At 48.1% G+C, this 20,027-nt stretch overlaps 1 non-coding gene and 2 pseudogenes across 1 annotated transcript; all 3 read right to left on the reverse strand.

The window, feature by feature from the left end:
* Window positions 1-6,784: 6,784 nt before the first annotated feature.
* LOC122795086 lies at window positions 6,785-6,937 on the reverse strand. Its single transcript, XR_006363729.1, has one exon. It is a non-coding gene; the product is annotated as a 5.8S ribosomal RNA (ribosomal RNA).
* Window positions 6,938-9,649: 2,712 nt separating this feature from the next.
* On the reverse strand, window positions 9,650-13,196 carry LOC122795239 (annotated as a pseudogene).
* A 307-nt stretch (window positions 13,197-13,503) lies between these two features.
* On the reverse strand, window positions 13,504-13,653 carry LOC122795096 (annotated as a pseudogene).
* Window positions 13,654-20,027: the final 6,374 nt, after the last annotated feature.

Here is a 20,027-nt window from a genome sequence, read left to right on the forward strand (position 1 = left end):
TTATTTTTCTTTGAGGGTTTTCAATAAGGCAAAAAATTCTGCAAGATGTAAAATAGGCTCAAATGGAGATGACAAGAAATAACTGTACAAAAGATTAACCTGCCAAATGGAGCATGTATGCAACACAAAAGTTGGAACCAGACATTTAACAAAAAATTTGTTATATATAAACGGAGGGAATAATAATCCCTCAAGAATATGATTCTAGAATGTCCTTAAACGTTCATGGTCTCACATATATATATACAACAAGAAAGAGTACTGAACAATATTAAAAAATGTACAGCGCAAACAGCTATGCTTCAGGAGAAACACTTAGAAAGAACTGAACGTCTGACTTTGATAACGAAAGGTTTTCAAGGCGGTTATTCAGCAGAAAGCCTGGGGCAAAGGAAGAGAGGAGTACTTATATTAATTGCAAGAGGAGCTCCAATAATAATAGAAGAAAATATAAACGGTAATAATAGCAGATTTTTAGTACTGAGGGGCTACTGGCAAGGAAGAAAGATTACACTAGCATGCATTTACTCTCCATCAAAAACTGCTATAATGGCGCTTAAGAAAATTCTGGATGAAATAATCAGGTTTCAGCAAGGAATATTACTCACAGATGGGGAATGGAATTTGATTTGCAACAGTGAAGATGTGTCTGGGGGGCCTGAAGGGAAAATATAACAAAGGTGGGTAGATGTTTAAAGAAAGATACAAAAACTGAGCTAGGCTAGACAGAATTTACATTTCACAGGAACATGTGCATTTAATTGAAGGTCTTGATACGCACCCAATAACAATTTCAGATCATGCGCCAATGATAACTAAAATAAAAACACAGGCTAATGAAATAAAAATGAAACACTTACTCTTTCCCACCTATTTGTTGAAAAGAGAGGAATTTAAGGAACAGGTACTGGAAATTATTCAGGAGACTTTAAAGAAGGTAGATATTTCTTCTGAAAGTATGGCTAGGAAGTGGGATAAAATTAAAGTGGAATTTAAAAATGGGGTATAAATAAAAGAAAGGGAGATATGGTTAAGAAGTAACAAGAATTACTTAGAGGGAATGGCAAATTGCAAAATAGGGTTGATCTCACAGAAGAAGAGGAGCAACTGCATAATGCTAAACAGGAAATAAGGGACCACCTTGATAATATGCATAAGTTTAGAAAGAATGCTTTTAAGCAACTGTTTTTATAAAAAAAAACCTCTAAAGCACAAAAACTTTTAGCCAAAGACTCAGGCAACAGAAAGTAGAAAGGGCTGCTACCAAGCTTAGGAAGCCTATAACAAGGAAGATAAGGGATCCTGTAGAAGTATTAGAAATATTTAAAAAATCTAGGAAAGTCTGTTTATAGCAGAGAAAGATGGAAATCAAGAAAAGGTACAAATGGAAATGTTTATGGAAGAATTAAATATGCCAAGATTAGAGGTAGAGGAGGCTAAATTACTAACAGTTAGTATAGGAGAAAATGAGATAAATATGGTGACATATAACCAATGTACAGGAAAGTCCCCAGGAATAGATGTTATTCCTGTGGAGGTTTGGAAGCTAGGAGTTGAAAAAACTGATCTGGAAGGTACTGTTTAATAAGTTCCCTATTAGAAGACTGAAGACGCATTCTTTTGAATGTGTCTTGGTCGAACTCAAAAGCCTGAAATGGCAAAATATCGAAGCGGCTTTTAAGCAAAGATCGGAAATACGGAGCAGAAAGCATGAATAAATCTGACACATAGTGATGATTATTGTTCAGACAGATCTGTACTCTTCTTTTCTTATCATGTTTTAATGAAATATAATCAGTGAAGAAGTCCTACACTAACCCAACTTGACAGTTTTCATATAAATGTAATCATATTTTATTACACTTCAAATAAAAACAATAATGATTAAAAACATTTATAAGGTGTTCAAACTGAAGCATATATTCATAAATTAGTACAAAATCATAAAAGTACTATAGAAAATGGACTTGAAAATAGCTACTATCCAAAATATCCTTTCACATCAATGCCAACAACATTCATTAGCCTTGTGACAGAACATCCTAGGTATGTGACTGTAGCTCGAGTGGCGGGAGGTAACATGAAAACAAAAGGGTAGGGTGCTGGAAATCATTGTTAACTGGAATGGACAGTGGGTATATATTATGACAGGGTCAATTCTGATCATGGTTACAAGTTTACATAAATAGGAATTAAATTACTCAAATTGGAACATGATTACACTTGTACATAAAAATCACTAAATTACTGTACATGCTAAACAGGCTTCTAGCAGGGCCTTCTTCTTCTTCTGAAGACACACCAGAGATACTTTGAAAAAGAGCAGTCATCTCAGTCATACTAAGTGGTTATAGCCAATTTACTGGTGGTGTATACCTTAGATGTCTGTGAACAAATAAAACAAAATAACTGACACAGTAATATATTTAAACTGTTATACTCAATCCCCCACACGTACAAGCCCTGACAAACTAGATCAATGAAGGTTGAAGGTGATCAAAAGAGAGCAGGAGTCAGTGACTTTCATCCACAGTCTGCCTCAGTACCCCTCAAATACATTCCAAAGACATAGATCTGGAGCGTTTTTTTTTCCCCCGGGTCTCTGGTGAAAATAAGCTCTGTCCTAGTCGGACTTTTACAGCCAACAAATGGTAAATAAATACAATAAATAAAATAGAGCCACTGTCATAACTGTGTACACCTCAGATGTCTGAATAAAAACAATAAAAGATAATAATAATGACCACAACAATGTATTTTTTGGTTGTATATACTTCAGACATCTGGTATCACATAAAACAAAATAAAAATTACCACAATGGTGTATTTTAGTTTGATTCACTCAGATATGCATACCGGCTCTGCCAAGCTAAACTAATTTGTTTGTTTGTTTGCCAGGATAGTCCACTGGGCCACAAGGAGCCCACTTTCAATGGAGTCCTGGGGAGAAAAGCTCCAGAAAAATACAAATACATAGTACACATTGCACATATACATTACAGATTATCTCATAGGAATGGAAAGTAAATATGATAAGAAAAGGTTAACAATGATAGAATACATCAGTATAGTTCATTAAACAGCAATAAAACTTTTTTTTTACAAAAGTAGCAGCATAGGGTAACTATTAAGTAGTTGGTCAAATAATTCAATACAGCTGTTGAACTATAGGAGTCAGTGATGGTGTATTTAGTTCTAGGAGAGTATGAAGTGATATTAAAAAGATTAGGTAGGATGGGAACAGCAGCACTTCCATTGTGAAGTTAGGTGCCAGAGCAGCAAGGTTTTAAATGAGGAGAGACTGATGGTGATGCAGATAGGAGATGATAGAGAATTCCAGAGGTGTGCAAGAGAGAAGGACATTAGGAGATTCCCAGCTGGACATGTGGGTTTGTGCAATTTAATTAGTTTTTGGTAATTAGATCTTAGAAGTCACTCTGGTTCATGTATTTCAAAGGTGGTGGCTAGGGAGAGACAAAGAGAGGGGTTGTAAATGCGTTTGTGTGCTTGGATGAGTTTAAGGGAGGAGGTTAGGTAGCTCAAGCCAGTTTAGCTGGTGAAGAGAATTGCAATGGTGAGAAATGGCTCTGTAACCTGCTGCAAATTTTGATATCTTGTTATAGCAAGAGGAGAGTTTTGTTTTGAGGGAGGATTGTAGGTTGGTGAGGATAGATGCACCAGATAGGAGGGATGGGATGAGATAAGTATTGGCTAGTATGAGTCTGGTGGAAGGAGATATACAATGATTATGGTGGTATAGCATACCAAGTTGTTTTTGGGTTTTTTTGATATTTACTTGTAAATCTTTGTTGAATTTTAGTTGATCATCTATGAGTACTCTTAGTAGTTTAGTGTCAGAGACTATTTCTAGGGGAGTATTGTTTTTGCTGGTGATTATGAATGAGTGTTTATCTAGGGAGGAGGTTTTGGAGGTGGTGAATGACATTCGTTTTAGTTGCATTAAGAGCCAGATGGTTGCCTAGCATCCACTGCTCAGTAGAGGGGAAGGTTCTTTCGGCAAGCTTATTTAGAGTGGGGATAGAAGGAGAGGAGCAGATAATGGTAGAATCGTCGGCATATTGGATGAGGCTGGAGTTTGGAATGGCTTGGTAGAAGTTAATGAATACATTGAATAGTAGGGGGCCTAAAATGGAACCTTGGGGGACACCTGTAGGAGTATTAAGGAAAGGTGAAGTGGCTTTTTCCATTTGACTGCTTGCTGTCTGCTTGTGAGGTAGCTGGAGAACCACTTGGTACAGGAAGGGGATAAGTTTAGATTGGAGAGTTTATTAAGAAGCAGGTTGTGGGAAATAGTGTCAAATGCCTTGGAGAGGTTGAGGAGAAAGGTGGACATGAAATGGCCGGAATCTCGGGCTTTGTTAATTGTTTCAAGGAAGAAGAGGAGAGCAGTGAAGGTGCTATGACTGGGTCTAAATCCATGCTGTGTGGGGGTAAAAAGCTGGTTGTTGGATACATTTTTCAAGAAGTTTAGAAATAGGGAATAAGATAGGAATAGGGTGGAAATTTGGAATGTCATTATTATTGCCTCCTTTATATAGAGGAATAATAAAGGCTTTCTTCCAGAGCAGGGGGACCTAGCTTTCTGAGATAGACCAATTAATTAGTATGCTGATAGGGAGAGCAATGGCTTCTGTGGTTACTTTTAGAAGGTAGTAGGAAATTTCATCAGGGGCATTGGAACCAGGTTTTAATTTTGGGAGAAGTTTATTTTATGGTGGACATAGAGATGGGATTCATAGAGAGGTTAGAGGTTGGGGGCAAGGGATGCTAGGGGAGGAAGGGATGGGTGCAGGCTGAGAGCAGAGGTGTTGATGAAGGGTGATGTTAGCTTGCTTATGGACTCTGAGGAAAGACTTAAATTGAGTGGCTAAGTCCATGTCAGAGTTGTCTGGGTCAGGGTAAGGGTTTTCATTTTTCCCGGGTTGAGGAGAGATGAGATTCTTTTCCAAAATAGTTTGGGAATGGTGTTGTGGTTGGTTTGGAGAGTGGAGAAACAGGTTTTGTGAGCTGACGTAATAAGTTTTTTGACTTTATTTAATAGTGTTTAATATTTGTTTAAGGCTGATAGTAGTTTTATTTTTATGGTAATGTGTCCAGGTTTTGTCACGGCATTGCATAGTAGCTAAGGTGTTTTTGGTTAACCAGGGTACAGCGTTACTTTTTGTATGTTTTGTTTTTAGAGTGGGCAAAGGAGTTGAGCAGGTTTGTGAAAGTAGAGTTAAAGTATGAGAGAGGATTATCTATGGGAAGAGTCTTTAATGGGTTCCAGTTTATGCTTTTTAGTGCAATTGAGAAGGTTTCAGAACTAAAGTTTTTTTAGGCAGCAAGTGAGTTAGTTGTATGGAAGAGGGGAAACAGCAGGCAAAAGTGGGGAAGTGGTCAGCTAGTTGGTCTGGGAGAACACCACTATCAGAGATATAGTGAGGATGGGATACTAGAATCCAGTCTATTGTACTTCCAGTAATGGAATTCTAGGAAGGCCTGGTAGTGGAATTGATTAGTTGCATAAAGTTATATGTTAATATTCAGTGAGTCGGTGGGAGATTGGATTATGGCCCAGTTTATGTTCACATCCCCCAGGATTATGGTTTCATGAGTAATGTTGGTGGAGACCCAGGAGAGAATATCTTCAAAGGATGCAATACTGTCTCCAGGGGAATATAGAGGGAGAGAACAAATATGAGTTTATGCTTCTTTAGGTAGAGTAGGGCTGGTATAATTTCTGCCTTGCCAAATTTGGGAAAGAGTTTGGTATAGGAGTTGACTAAGAATGATGCTGAATAAAGGAGTGCTACACCACCACCTTTTTTTGTGTTCTGCCATTCCGAAACATGCGGTAGTTCGGAGGAGTTAGTTCAGAATCTTTTATGTGGGGCTTAAGCCAGGTTTCTGAGATGGAGAGAACATCAGGCTGGTTATGTAGAAGCCAGGCATGAAGGTTTGGAATTTTGTTACATAGGCTCTGAGTATTTAGAGCTGAAAAGTGGAGGGGTTTTGCCTGTTGCTTGGGAGGGGGTGGAGTTGGGGGCTGGATTAAGTGTGGTAGAGGGACCTGGGTTTGGGTGGATGTCCCCGGAGAGAAGAATAGAGATAAGATGATGGATGAGGTATTTGGTTTGTTTGGGGTGTAGTATACAGGATCCCAAGGTGCCGGGGGCTGCCACCGGTCTCACACCATCCACGGGCTGAGCCTCAACCACAAGGACTTGAGCCCCCTGGGTGGCGTCGGGAAGACAGACTTCCATATGCCACATTTCCCTGCAACCATCACCTGGGCGGGGATTCGGCACTGGATTCTTCACTCGCCACTACTGAGGGAATCCTGGTTAGTTTATTTTCCTCTGCTTAGTAATATGCTTACATTTGGCGGGTTGCCACATCTGATCTGAGGTCGCATTCCGAGCGTGGTCATGGGGGTGGCGGGATGACGGGGGCCTTGGGGACAGATGGACTACTCGTACTCCCCTGGCCCACGCACTCGCTCCCCACTGCCAGACTCCAGGCGGCGGACAGCTGACAAGGCCCAGGCACATGAGAACCAAGTGAGCAGGCGTCAGGCTCCACCCCGGGAGGGCAGCCTGGTGGCGGTAACACTGACAGCCTCCAGGGGGAGTTGGACAGGCTTCTAAGTTCGGGGCGGCAGGAGACTCCTCTCCTCCATCTGCATCTCTCCCTAGGGGGATGGGGGGCCCAGAGCAGACTCCCTCAATTCCACAGGCATGGCCTCGATAGGGGCCAGACACCCCCGGGGCAATTGAAAGCATGACTCTCATACAGGCACAGCCCCAGGAATAACCCAGGGCTGCAAAGTGCATTCAAAGTGTTGAGATCAATGTGTCCTGCAATTCACATTAGTTCTCGCAGCTTGCTACGTTCTTCATTGATGCATGAGCTGAGTAATCCACCACTCAGAGTCATACAAATTTTCTCTTCTCATTATTGGGGGCACCGCTGCCCATGCAGCATCGCTCCGGACGTCACTAGCATGCGAGGTTTTACGGGCATCGTCACAGGCACAACACTGACCTTTCAGGTACCAAACTGATGCCCCACAGGGAGTGGAGCATCCTCCACATGTACTCGCGACCGCAGTTGAGGGGAGAGGACATCGGTGTGCAACCCCCATCGCTGGCCTCATGCTGCTGGAGGGGAGAGCCTGCATCCCACTGCCGGGACGGCACCCTCTCCCTCCTGCACAGGGAGCTGGTCCCTCTTCCCACAGAGGGAGCACCCCAGGTGCTGGTCATGAACCGGCAACCACGACCCCAGAGGTACGTGGGCCTGTGCAGAGCGCAGCAGTGCTTACAGCCAGAGAGTGAGGGAGAGAGCTCCCGCAGCTCTCTCGATCAGAGCTGCCCACCGGAGCAGAGCGGCATGGCCCATGACATGACCCCTTCGCCTCAGCCTGGGCTCGGTCTCGCCTCAACTTCACCCACCCACCTTGCTCCCAGGGAGGAGAAGCTCGACCTGCAAGCTGTGACCTGCAGAGCCATGCTGTGAGGGCCCTCCACTAGTAGGAGTCGGTAGGCCCAATCGATCAATGGACGGTGGGGAGATGCGCCTTAACCCCATCACGCGGGCACCTGGCAGGAGACTTCTCCCTGGAGCTGGGACCCAGACTCACACTCCCGACGAGATGCCCCGTCATCCGTCAACTCCTTGAAGCTGCCAAATCGTGCTGGATTGCATGTGCCTGCCAGATGACCGAGGGCGAATCCGCAGGGTGTGACCACCCCAGTGGAAATCTCCTCGACTGCAGGAGGCCAGATTCATTCTCATGAGGGCTTCCAAGTCCCCCTTATTTCTGATCCAGTGCGATTCTGGGGACTTTGGGATTTTTTGAGAATGCCTGTGGGAATGGTGCAAGGTCAGATGCCTCTGCCAGGCCGGGAGCTCTCCGGGCCCTGCAGACCTCCGCCTTGAACTCCCTTGGAGGACTTCTGCTGAACCCTACCGCAGCGGGCCTCCCCTTCGACACTGCAGAGAGAACTCCTTCCCCACCCACGGCCCCAGCCTCGCTTCGGAGGAACTCCTCTGCCTCCCTGTCCCCTGCAGGCTGCCAGACTGTGCAGTGGCCCAGTGCCCTTGAGAGCCTCTTGGGGGGCTTCCCGCTGATCCTGGCCAGCTCTGTGGACCTTCCCTTGGCCACCGATGGGCAGGTCCTCTCTCATCGGAGTTTGAGTCCCCCCTCCTTTCCGGTCCAGAGCACCATGGTCCCTGTCTTCCCCCAGATCTCCTGAAGGCTGCCTGACTGTGCAGTGTCCCCGTGCCCTTGGGGGCCTCTCGGGGGGCTTCCCTCTGATCCCAGTTGGCCTTGCAGAACTCCCCTCAGCCACCGAGGGGCAGGTACTCTCCCATTGGGGCTTCCGAGTGCCCCTCCTTTTCCCGGGTTAGATATCGCTTGAAGACTGCCAAATCTTTCTGTGTAAACCGTGCTCTCTGAGCCTCTCAGGGGAGCTTCCCTCCGATCCTTCCCAGCCTTGTGGAACTGTGCTGGGCCATGAGGCCTCAGACAGTCCCTCATCATCCAAACTTCCGTGACACCAGTTCTGCGCTTTGCCCTCCACCTAGGGCTTTCAAACTCGCACAGGAGATCTCTGTTCATTTTTCCACTTGCGTCCGGCTCTCTGCCCCACCATACCAGGTGCCGACGAATGTACTTTGCTTCAAGCCTACAGGCACATGGCCCCTTGCCCCCTGCACAGTGCCATTTTCAGGGCGGCATCCCCATGGTGCCAGGTGGAGGACCCAGAGGCCGAACTGCTACCCGCGGAAGGTCCCAGGCATGAGACACCACTGCGGCCATATCGCCGCACCCCTGATGGCCGGGAGGATGGGATCACAGACCTGACTTCCTGGGGAGGCACTCGTCCCACCCACACTGTCTGCCAACTCAACCGGCCGGCCCTGAGTGCAAGACGCCACAACAGCATTATCTTCAACCCCTGGGGCCGGGAGGATGAGATCACAGACCTGACTTCCAGGGTGGCCAGTGGCCCACCAGCACTGATGGCTGACTCCCTCAGCCAGCACCGGGTGTGAGACACCATGGCAGCCTCATCTCCGCACCCTTGGGGCCGGGAGGATGGGATTGCAGACCTGGCATCCTGGGGCAGCCCTCGGCCTGCCCGCACTGATGGCAGACTCCCCCGGCCGGGCCTGGTGCGAGTCACCATGGCGGCCATGTCTCCACTCCCCTGGGGGCCGGGAGGATGAGATCCCGGACCTAGCTTTCCCGGGATGGGACACCCAGACCTGGCTTCCCCGGATGGCCCTTCACCCTCTCCCGGGAACCTTGCACACCCCGGTCTCCTCTCTTGGGATGACCCTCAAGCCTGGATATGTGATCCTCAGGCCCCTCCGTACCCACAGGGGCACCAGCTATCTGGATGGAGGTGGCAGGTGGTGTGGCTCCAAGGGCGTGACTGGGGACCTCAGGTATGCCCCGCCACTGGATTGCCCGCAGACCCCACTCCCTCGATCCCCGGGCCACATCCCACACCCGCCACCAAGAAGCAAAGTCCTACCCATGATCTGGACATGGAGGGAAGATGGGCAGCATGCAGGGTGGGCCGGCCAAGGAGGTCCCCTCTCCCCGCAAGGGTGTGGAGCATGGCCCCTGCCTGTGACAAAAGCTTGGCTCAAGGGCTGACTTTCAATAGACTGCAGCTTTTTTGCTGCTCTGCTATGTACGAAACCCTGACCCAGAATCAGGTCATCTACGAATGATTTAGCACCCGGTTCTGCACAAACGAATGTGGTGTACTGATGGAGACAGGCAGCCCCCTTCCATCCACGCTCCAACCCATTGACAAGCGGCACTCCTCACCAACCTTGCAGCCAGCTATCCCTGGCCAACCGGAGATACACGGCGCTGTGGTATTGTTAGGTTTAGGCGGGATTCTGACTTAGACGCATTCAGTCATAATCCCAGAGATGGTAGCTTTGCACCATTGGCTCCTCAACCAAGCACATAAACCAAATCTGAACCTGCTGTTCCTCTCATACAGAGCAAGATTACTATCTCAACACATCATCAGTAGGGTACAACTAACCTGTCTCACAATGGTCTAAACCCAGCTCACGTTCCCTATTAGTGGGTGAGCAATCCAATGCTTGGTGAATTCTGCTTCACAAGTATAGGAAGAGCAGACAGCGAAGGATCAAAAAGCGACATCGCTATGAACTCTTGGCCACCACAGTTACCCCTGTGGCAACTTTTCCAACACCTCCTGCTTAAAACCCAAAAAGCCAGAAGAATTGTGAGGCCCCACTTTCACGGTTTGTATTCATACTGAAAATCAAGATCAAGCGAGCTTTTGCCCGTCTGCTCCATGGGAGGTTTCTGTTCTCCCTGAGCTTGCCTTAGGACACCTGCATTACTCTTTGACAGGTGTACCGCCCCAGTCAAACTCCGCACCTGCCACGGTCCCTGGAGTGGGTCTCACCTGGACACTTGGAGCCAGAAGCGAGAGCCCTGGTGGAGCTCGCCCCTGCCTCACCAGCTAAGTGAAAAAACAATAAGAGTAGTGGTATTTCACTGGCTGCTGAGGCCTCCCATTTATTCTACACCTCTCATTTCTCTTCACAGTTCCAGACTAGAGTCAAGCTCAACAGGGTCTTCTTTCGCTAAATAACAGGTGGGGACAGTGGGAATCTTGTTCATCCATTCATGCGAGTCACTAATTAGATGGCGAGGCATTTGGCTACCTTAAGAGAGTCATAGTTACTCTCGCCATTTACCCGTGATTCACTGAATTTCTTCACTTTGACATTCCGAGCACTGGGCAGAAATCATATCACGTCAGTACCCATCTCATGCCTTTGTGATGCTTTGTTTTAATTAAACAGTCGGATTCCCCTGGTCCATACCTGTTCTAAGTCAGCTGCTAGCTGCCAGACAATATGGGACGCTGGTCGGGACCGGCACCAGTCACAGCCAGGGCGATCCACAGGAAGGGCCTGGTGCACGTCCAGAGTCACTGTCACTATCCCCCTGGCTCCTGTGGGAGGGGAGAAGGTGGTGGGGGGTGACACCTCGTCCAGCCATGGCACGTGCCCAGCCCCACTTCATGTCTGAGCCCAACCGACCCAGCCCTTAGAGCCAATCTTTATCTCAAAGTTACGGATCTGGCTTGCCCACTTCCCTTACCTACACTGTACTAACATGCCAGAGACTGTTCAGCTTGGAGACCTGCTGTGGATATAGGTACGGCCTGGTGGGAGACTATCCCCCGGATTTTCAAGGGCCAGAGAGATCTCACCTGACGCTAATAGAACCATGATGCTTTTCAGGGCGCAGGCCCCTCTCTCAGGGTAAACCCATTCCAGGGCACCATGCCCTTTACAAAGAAAAGGGAACTCTCCCAAGGGCCCCCCACCGGCTTCTCCAGGATTGTTTGCATCACCGCACTGGATGCCATGAGGCGCCCATCTCTGCCTCTCCAGATTTAGGGATTTAAACACGACTCCCTTTCGATCGGCCGAAGGTGAAGGAGGCCATTGCCCATCCCTTCAGAACAGCGCTCACCTATCTCTCACGACCAACTGACCCATGTTCAACTGCTGTTCACATGGAACCCTTCTCCACTTTGGCCTTCAAAGCTCTCATTTGAATATTTGCTACTACCACCAAGATCTGCACCTGCGGCGCTCCACCCAGGCCCTTGCCTTGGGCTTCAGAGCTACCGCAGCGGCTGTCCTACTTGTCACAGCGAAGCCCCCTCGGCTCCCAGCACTGGCGATGGCCTGGTATGGGCCTGACGCTCCAGCGTCATCCATATTCAGGGCTAGTTGATTCGGCAGGTGAGTTGTTACACACTCCTTAGCAGATTCCAACTTCCATGGCCACCTTCTTGCGTCTATATCAACCAACACCTTTTCTCGGGTCTGATGAGTGTCGGCATCAGGCTCCTTAACCCAGCATTTGGTTCATGCCACAGTGCAAGGTCTGCTTGCCAAAAGTGGCCCACTGGGCTCTCACATTCCTCACCCGGCTCCAAGCCAGGGAGTCGGGCTTCTTACCCATTTAAAGTTTGAGAATAGGTTGAGATAGTTTCAGCTCCAAGACCTATAACCATTCGCTTTACCAGATAAAACTGCATCTGCCTAGCCCCAGCTATCCTGAGGGAAACTTCAGTGGGATCCAGCTACTAGATGGTTCGATTAGCCTTTTGTCCCTATACACAGGTCAGACGATCAATTTGCACATCAGGACAGCTACGGACCTCCACCAGAGTTTCCTCTGGCTTCGCCCTGCCAAGGCATAGTTCACCATCTTTTGGGTCCCACCAGGTGCGCTCACACTACACCTCCCCAACGGGATGGGTGAGGCGAGGCAGGGGAATACCACCTCAGCTGACATGTGCCGGCCCTCACTTTCATTGCGCCATGGGGTCTCTTGCCCGCTCTCGCACACTTGATAGACTCCTTGGTCCGTGTTTCAAGATGAGACGGGTGGGTCAGACATTGCCGTGGACTCCGGGCACCCGAGATGAGCCCACCAGCAGGACGCAGTCGGGTCACACTGAGGGCAGTCCGGCCCAGTCGACAGTCCCATCAGGAGCAAGGGCCCCCCACCATGAGGGCAGGGGTGGGTGTGGCGGCGGTCATCTCCCATGACCCCAGGGCACAGCAAGGGCTGATACCGTGGGCTGTAACACTCCCCTCTGGGTAGGTGGAGCCACCTTCCGCATGGCCTTCCCACCCAACCGGGAGACTGTCGCGACAAACCGCTGCGCAGGCTCCAACCATTTATTTATGAACAGTTTCATGTACTCTTGAACTCTCTTCGAAGTTCTTTTCAACTTTTCCTTATGGTACTTGTACACTATAGGTCTCATGCCGGTGTTTCGGCTTAGATGGAGTTTACAACCCGCTTTGGGCTGCATTCAGAAACAACCCAACTCTGGGAAGACCTGATCCCAATGTGCAAGGGGCCTCCACCGGCCTCACACCGTCCACAGGCTGAGCCTCAATCACAAAGACCCCTGGGTGACACTGGGGAGATGGAGTTTCGTACGCCACATTTCCCTGTGCCCTTCGCCCGGGCAGGGATTCAGCACTGGGCTCTTCCCTCTTCAATCACCGTTATTGAGGGAATCCTGGTTAGTTTCTTTTCCTCCGCTTAGTAATATGTTTAAATTCAGTGGGTCACCACGTCTGATTTGTGGTCGCGGGGGGGCAGGTTGGCAGGAGCCACGGGGATGGACTATGGGGCCCAGGCCCGTGAGAACTGGATGGGCATTGGGCTCCACCCGGGGAGGGCAGCCTGATGGCGGTACCATCTATAGCCTCTGAGGGGTTGGACCAGATGCGTGCCTGCTACCCCAGTCCTCGCGGCCAGGATTCCCAGCTCAGGGCGGCGGGAGACTCCTCTAATCCATCTCTCCCTAGGGAGGGCGGGGCCCACGGCAGGCCCCCTCGACTCCCTGGCTGCTCCCTCGATGGGGGCCAGAAACCCCGGGGAGATGGAAGGCACGACAACCCTTAGACAGGCATAGCCCCAGGAGTAACCTGGAGCTGAAGTGCATTTGAAGTGTCGATGATCAATGTGTCCTGCAATTCACATTATTTCTCACAGCTAGCTGCGTTTTTCATTGACGCACGAGCCGAGTGAGCCACGGCATAGTCAAACAAGTTCTCCTCTCGTTCACCAGGTGCACCGCTGCCCACGCATCGTTCCAGTTGTGATGAGCATGCGAGGTTTCATGGGTATCGTCATGGGCACCCAGACTGGGGTCACTAGGCCTACACCGCTGGATGGTATGGAGTGCCCCAGTGGCGGATGCATGGCTGCAATGCTGACCTTCTGGGTCTTTAAACAGATGTGGGGCATCCTCCACAGGTACTTGCAATCACCATTGAGAGGAGAGGACACCTGTCTGCGACATCCGTCAGTGGTCCAGTGTGGCCGGATGGGAGGGCCTGCATCTCCCCACCAGGATAGCACCCTTTCCCTTCCCCTCCCGCATGCGGAGCCGGTCACCACCATGGCACTCAACAGTCTACACCACCGAGCCGGGTGCCCTCTCCATGGCCGTCCCTTTGGGGGAGGCAGAGGAGAGCCCACACATCCTGCCACTGGGAGGTGAGTGGGGACGGACTCCGCTCCTCCTCCTCCTTTCACTCCCCCCTTGCCATCTCCCTCCCCCCGAGAGTTATGGGCTTAGTCATGCCGGGCTCCACCGGGGCGCACAGAGAGAGAGAGAGAGGACCAGTGAGAGACAGAGGGGGTCGGGGAGGTGGAGCAATGAGTGGCCCTGTTACCAGGGGACAGCACCATCCCAGGACCCTCGGCATTAAAGATCCGTCTGTAGATTCACCTACGAAAACCTTGTTATGACTTTTACTTCCTCTAGACAGTCAATTTTGAGAGTCTTCTCAGTGCACCGCCGGGGCTGTGACCAACTCCAGCGGGGCCCATCAGAGGACCTCACTAAACCATCCAAATTGGTAGTAGTGACGGGCGGTGTGTACAAAGGGCAGGGACTTAATGTGAGCTTATGACCCACACTTACTGGGAATTCCTTGTTTACAGGTTCATAGGTAGGTACTAGGCTATCAGCTCAAGGGCCTAAGTAAGCCTAGCCAACAAGGTTCTCTGGCTTACGTCTCCCAAGAAAGATAATTTGCTGTGCCCCTGTTGAGCAGAGCCACAGACGTGATCCCCGGTGTGTATTTCCCATCCACTCATCAAGATTTTTCTTGAAGCATGCTAATGACAAACTTTGCTTGACATAGATGGGTAGCTTGTTCCAGACTATAGGAAGTCTCTGGGACAGGAATCTATCCCTCCATCATGTCCTGTTTATTGTGGTGACAAGGTTTAGGTCCCTAGAGTGTGTAGCTCAGAGGGAATGGGATTTCTTTAGGTGTAGCATGTCCAACAGCTCTGGGTTTAGCTTTATATGTTAGGCAGTGATCTTCTCGGACGGAGTAGGCGATATGCTACAGAGTAAAGCTGGAGTTTTTAGAGATTGACATTGTAGGGCATCTGAGGTCAATAGTTCTCTTTGTGAGGTACTTCTGTGGCCTTTCCAGCTGCTGCAGATGTCTTGTGAGGTACATTCCAAAAGGGACATTGTACTCTATAATGGGTCTAATGAATGCTGAGCAGAAGGGAACAATGACCTCTTTTTTTCCTGGATGAGAACTCTTTTGTGATGAGGTGTGCCACATAGAAGGATTTCCTGACTACTGTGGTGATATGATTATCAAAGAAGAGACTACTGTCCACCTGGGTCCTAAGGTCTCTTATCACACATTCAACGTTAAGCAGACTTCCGTTTATGTGGTAGTTCAACGGTACAGAGTTTTTACCAAATGGGGATGACAATGCACTTTTTGGCATTGAGCTTGAGGTCATGCCTCTGACACCAGGCATCTGTCTCACTGAGGCCCTTCTGTAGGATGTCAACATCATTTGGGGACTTGTCTATGGCTCCTAGTTTGCAGTCATCTGTGAACTTTGTTAGCCAGAGGCCTTCTGTGTTAGCCTGTACTTCAGAGAAGTAGATACCAAACAGGAGAGGTCCCAGGACTGAACCTTGTGGTACTCCACTTGTCACTGGTTTGAAGTCAGATTTGGAGTCTGCAGCTTTTACAGTGTGGGTTCTGTCAGTGAGCCAGTTGGCAACCCATCATGTGACGTAGGGATTTATACCTAGTTTAGCGAGTTTAGCTATAATTCCAGAATGGGGGATGGTGTCGAAAGCCTTGGTGAGGTCAAGATAGGCTGTGTGAACCACCTTACCCTTGTCTACAGCTTTGGTGACTGCCTCAAATAAGTCAATCAGGTTCAGAAGGCATGATCTGCCTTTCACAAACCCGAACTGGGTGGGGTCCAGAGTTTGGAGGTTACCTATGTCTTTGTTTATGAGTTCCATGATAATACGTTCCATGGCCTTGCAGACCAAACTCATCAGGCTAATAGGGCGATAGTTCCCAGGAACAGCGGTGGCTCCCCCTTTGTGGAGTGGGATAACTGCTGTGCACCATACAGTGGGCACAAAGCCTGACATGAGACTATGATTGAACATGGTGCTTAGGTGGGGAGCCAGTTCATTCTGATGTGTCTGGTCCCATGGATGCTGTGTTTCTGGTTGTAGAGAGCACAGCTTTTACCTGCACAGATGTGATTACAGGGACTCTGCATTCTTCCTGTATAGATATGGCCCTTTAGGGCATGAGATAGCACTGAACCCATCTGCCAGGATGTTGGCAATCAGTTGGTTCTGTAATTTTCGTGCCATTGTGCTGTAACTCAGAGCGGATCTGGGTGTTGCCATTGCTGTTGCCATTGAGCTTCTTGACATAGCTATAGAATGCTTTGTGGTTGCCCTTAGAATCAGTGGCGATTTTGTTTTCGTAGCTAGCTTCGGAGGATCTTATAGCTTCGGAGGATCTTATAAGGGATCTCAGCTTCCTACTGAGGCTGGCCAGGGAGCTCTTCCACTCATGGGATTTTACTCTCTTTTGCAACAGTTTCTTTCTTCCGTTGTAGAGTTTGTTTATGGCAGGGGACCACCAGATTGGCTTCCTTTTTTGGAGGATAGCGTTGTGGTTCTGTTTGGGATAGCACTATCCATGCATTCGTGTAAGTGCATTTGTGTAGGATTTAGCAGTCGTAACTGTATTGTCCATCTGCATGGGTGTCATGAAGTTCACCACGTCTGTCTTAAATGAAATTGGCTTTGGAGAAATTATTTACCGTGGTTTCCTTAATGGTGGGGGCGGGATACGGATATCTAGGGTGATTAGCTTATGGTCGGATCTGACCAAGGAGGAGTTGATTTCAGGTGTGGAACACTGGTCAATCATGTTGGTAATGACACGGTCTAGGATATTGTTGCCCCTGGTGGGGGTTCATAGGTTGGTACTAGGCTATCGGCCCTAGGGTCTATACAAGCCTAGTCATAACAATTCCCTGGCTATTTCTTCCCAGAGCATTTACTTCCCTGGACCCCTGTCTAGCAGGGCGAATGATGTGATCCCCAGGGTGTGGATAAGTTGATCCAGGACATTGGAATTTATGAATTCCAGAAAGCGATGAGTGAAGGAGTTGGTAGTTTTCCCAGTTAATGGTGGGGTAGTTGAAATCGCCCATTATTAGGGTGTTTGGTTGAACCCTAATATTTTCCAGTATATCAAGAAAAGGAGAGTGGGAATCCTGGGGCATGGTGGGGGATCTGTAGCAAGCTACAATTTGGATTGCAGTTTTGCCCAGAGTTAGTTGCAGTTGGATAACCTCATATGCATTATGGTGCACAACTAGCCTGGAGGTGTGGATATCCTTAATGAATATGGACACACCTCCACCTTTGATGTTCTGGTCCAGGTTAAAATGACAAAAAGTATGGTATGAGTTATAGCCTGGTAATGCAGGGATGCTCTCTACAGCCTTGAACCAGGTCTCAGTCACTGCACAGATATCAATGTTCTCCATTTTAAGGAGTGCCTCGAGTGAGTGCATTTTGAGATTTAGACTTTTAGCATTGAGTAGCATCACCCTCAGTTTGGGCTTGCCTGTTCCTGTTATGGTGGTGAATTTGTCATTTGAACCTTGCCTAAAAAAGGCACTACAGGGGTGGCAAGAGCTTTAGCCAGTATCCAGAATCCCAGGGACGATAGGTTCAGGGCATCTCTGGCAAAGCATTGTGGTCTGTCGACCATGTCGTTCCAGGCAGACAGATACTGGATCCCCTTAGAATGACACCAGAAGCTTAGCCAATTGTTGAAGTCAATCATTTTGTCCTTGTACTGTGGTATCATTCTGGGTGATGGCAGGATGCTGCACAGGGCTAGGGTCATACATGCCTGGGCTACAAGATCAGACAGCTCTTCCATGCCTCTTTTCATGTAGTCCAGGGAGGTACATCTCACGTCATTCACACCAACATGGACAATGACAGTCATATTTGTACTTGTTGTGGAGTGACCCGAGTGTGTGGGTTATGTGACGGATCCTGGCACCTGACAGGCAGCTGACAGTAACTTTCTCTTTGTTTAGCCTGGTGAGTGGGACATCAGTGTGCCTGACTATAGAGTCACCTATGACTAGTGTATTGGGTATGTTGGTTTTCCTTATGGGCTGTGGTTTATTGGCACACTGAGTCTGCGGGCTATGTGTCATTTGGGTTGTGTTGGGGGGTGGAGGTTGCTTGCGTTTCTGCTTTGGAGGTCTCTGTTGCTTGAGCAGATTATTATTGAGAGCCTCTATGAATGTTTTTGTGTTTCTAAACGTGGATTTTGGTGGTGTAGGTTTAGTGGGACTATGTGATGAGTGTGGTGTGGTGCAAGTGTTTACCTTCTCCTTTTGACTGTCAAGTTCAGTCTTGGTTGGAGACAGCTGTACCTCCAGTTTATCTAGATAAGTGCATCTCTCACAGGTTATGGTACTGGGTGGTAGGATGAGAGGTTATCTGTGTACATGAGGCAATTGCTACATTGCCTAAAGATCCCCAGATTCATCAGCTAGACAGGAGAGAACACTGGGAGCTGAGCCTTGGACATGCCTGAACAAAAAAAATACTTTCCTCTAGACAAGTGAGGAAAGTGAGTATAAGAGCTGTTTTTCTCTATGTAAGTGAGGAAAGTAAGTACAAAAACTGTTTTCCTCTAGGTAAAGAGGAAGGTTGAGTGCTGTAGTAATTTGTAGCGTGAATAAGCAAATTCAAGTGCTAAAACTAAGAATCTCTACCTGGATCTTGTGGTAGATAAGCTAGAAGGCCTCCCTCCAACAAAGAAAGGCTTGGGGGGCTCAGAAGCTTACAAAACAGTCCTGGATACAGCAAATCTGTATCTGGACTAGACTAGTTACAGGAAAGGTGGGAAACAAGCGCAAACATGGGCTTTTAAACCAGAACGTTGAAAGAGATGGAAAAACTGCCCAAATGGCCAATAAACTACAATTTCTGGGCCAGAAACCACTCTTGTGGTAGACAGGCTAGAAGGCTTCCCTCCAACACAGGAATGCTTTACGGGCTCAGAAGATTACAACAGCAAATCTGTATCTGGACTAAACTAGTTACATTAAAGGCAGGAACCATGCTTAGAAATTTTTTTTTTGGAAAGTGGAAAGGGAGAAAGGAGAAACAGAAGATAATTCAAAATTAAGGACCCAAGTGGCTTGCCCTTCACAAATGTTCTCTCTGTATTAGGTAGAATGAGCTAGTGACACTAGACTGGATTAGAGCTGAGATAGAGCTAAACAGATGGGACTGGTAGGAGTGTCTGAAGTCAAAATATGATCTCACTGTACTTGGTTGAGTAAGCAAATGAGATAGACCCAGGAGGAGTGCTCAAACACAAATTTACAGGAGGGGCGGGCAATTCCAAAGCCACCAAGATTAATACCACAACAAGAACAGGGAGGGTGAGTGGGAAACTAACTGCTGAGACAGAGAGAGACCACAGTATTCTATGAAACAATTAAATAGAAAAATAAGCTAGAGAGACCCAGACCAATGAGACAATTAAATACACAGATAAATAAAATAAAATGCAGTAAAGCTTTAACACTGCAAGTTTGTACTTACCTTATTCGTGGGGAATCACTGCAATTTCTGGTCCCTATCATGAATGGGGTTCAGCGGATTACCGGGACCTGTCGGCCAAGGGTAGACACATGCTGATCCATTCAGTGTAGCACACGTGCAACCCCAGACATCTAAGGGCATCACAGACCTGTTACTGCTCAATCACGTGTGGCTGAAAGCCACTTGTCCCTCTAAGAAGTTGGAAATGACTGCACTGGGCTGCATAACTAGTTAGCATGGCAGAGTCTCATTCGTTATCGGAATTAACCAGACAAATTGCTCCACCAACTAAGAATGGCCATGCACCACCACCCACAGAATTGAGAAAGAGCTATCAATCTATCAATCCTTTCCATGTCTGGGCCAGGTGAGTTTTCCCATGTTGAGTCAAACTAAGCTGCAAGCTCCACTCCTGGTGGTGCCCTTCTGTCAATTACTTCAAGTTTCAGTTTTGCAACCATACTCCCC

The sequence above is a fragment of the Protopterus annectens genome, chromosome 2.part1 (genome assembly GCF_019279795.1).
Source record: "Protopterus annectens isolate FY-2018-M chromosome 2.part1, PAN1.0, whole genome shotgun sequence".
Taxonomy (NCBI): domain Eukaryota; kingdom Metazoa; phylum Chordata; order Ceratodontiformes; family Protopteridae; genus Protopterus; species Protopterus annectens.